Raw genomic sequence first — 2,230 nt, forward strand, 5'->3', positions numbered from 1 at the left:
AAAGCAGATCAATAATATACTATAGATTTGCTTTTGTTTTTTAGCCTCTGTAGTGCAGGATTACTCAGTTTACTATAACCGAGAATGATTTGGTCTTCTCTGTGAATCATACTTAAACAGCTCATCTGTATACACTGCAGTGATAAGAAAGTAAAATGAGAAGGAATCCTGTGGTTTGTTTTTAAATCCATTAATACATCTGAGTGTGCATGGTTGATATTTCCCCTCAAGGCTCATGTCTGCTGTGACTTTAATCATAATTTATCCTAATAACCGTGTTGTTTAAAGAGGTTGACGGTGGGAGCGCGGCTGTGACAAAGATCCTCCTCTTTAGAGCCGCAGAAAGAAAGAGAGAAAGGGAGGAAAACAGAGGACGTAAATAAAAGTGGCATTCCCTCGGGTATCTCTCTCCCTAAATAACCTGGGAGCTGTGAAGGAGTCACTAATTACCCCTCCCACAGAAGAGAGGGGAGCAGAGTAACGGCCAGTCACACTCGCACACAGAATTAGCCCGGGCCTGTCAGTGTCAGAGGCAATCACAACGAGATAACAAGGCGCAGATCCATAGATCGTGTAAGGCAAACGACAGCATCTCGCCCAACTGCCAGTGGCACAGACAAGAAATGGAAGTGATATATATACGTATCAAGGCCATAGATCGTCAAAAACAGGCCACAGAATCAGAGTGACGAGAACATACTACTAAATACAGCGAGGCAGACAGACTGTCGCACAGTGACCAGATGAATCAGAAAGGATGTCACCATGGCAGATCATCAAGGACTGATAACAGGGCCACAGACTGTTAAACATGGAGGAAAAGAAAAATCTGTAAGACACGCGCATGTGAGGAGCATGATTACAGTCACACTGTGCGCCTATGAGCAGGAATAATACTGAATTCCACCAGTACTGCTGCTGCCGCCACTACGACAATACAGCTACTTTTAACAATGTTAGTAATACCTACATATGTACAAAAGACAGATAGAGAGAGGAATATCAAATACACACAAAGTATCCCCTTCAGCCAATGTGAATAGGCTTTAATTACAATCTCATTTCACTTGTTTTGGGAGGATTTTCTTCTACTGCTGATGATAAACCTGGTATTTTTCATATACTCTGTTTTTCTTTCGCCACCTACATCCTTTCATTACTTTTTCTGAATTGATGTCTTCTCTCTCTGTTCTGCGTTGACCCCCAGCTCTCATGCATTTTTAAAATAGCTGCCTATCTTATATCTTCCTCATTATCCTGAGGAACAAGCACATTTGTGTTTCAATGGAAGTGCAATAATATGGAAACAATTACAGTCTCTTACTCCTCTTCTTTCTCTCTTTGTCTTCCTGCTCTCTTTAGGAGCTCACGCTGTCTTCAACCATGAGAGAATGAGTCACTGAGAGAAGAGCTGAGAGAAGAAAGAGAGAGAGTGACAAAATCAAAAGGAAGGGAGGAAGCACAAAAACATTTGAAACAGATAGGCCATTATGGGGAAGTACGCAGGCCCATCCCATACTTCGGCCATCCAATCCCCTGAGGGCCCAGGGGACAAGGCAGGTGGGGAAGGAGGGGTTGCCAAGTAGACAAGCCAATGTGATGGACACAGAAAGGATGGACAGGCTGCATTCCCTTCCTCCTTGCTTGTTTGCCGGTAACCTCTCCGGCCTCATCAAGCGTTCATCACCCTGGAAAGTTAAAGAGAAATGGGAATAAGGAGCAAAAGTGCGCAACTTCAGAAGACATGGAGCAGCATGGACATTTCTCACATGCTCATTTTAAAGAATTTCTGATGCTGCATATATTTATTTTTGTACGAAGGTAAGAGTAAAGACCCATGAGGCTCTTTGGGTCAGCATTTATCAAAGTGATCTATACTTAATTTTTACTTGCTGTGCTTAATATACTACACCTTGAACTGTGAATATGGTAATCCATCCTTTCTAGAGGACAATCTTAGTTGCAAAGGAAGTCCTTGGTGTATAGATTTGAGATAACGTGAGCAGCTGCACACAATCCTATAAAGAAACAGCCACAGTATATCTCCATTCTGCTCTGTAATGAAACTGGAACTCGGTCAATCAATTAAATAGATCTCTCACTGTTATAATGAATACATAGTAAAGGGGAGATCACTTTACTTGTTGACGCACTAACACAACTAGGCCTTCACAACATCAAACTGCCTGCAGAGCCTGTGGATGTTGGGGGAGCGAGACAGACAAGAGAC

This window comes from Enoplosus armatus, chromosome 18 (genome assembly GCF_043641665.1).
Source record: "Enoplosus armatus isolate fEnoArm2 chromosome 18, fEnoArm2.hap1, whole genome shotgun sequence".
NCBI lineage: Eukaryota > Metazoa > Chordata > Actinopteri > Centrarchiformes > Enoplosidae > Enoplosus > Enoplosus armatus.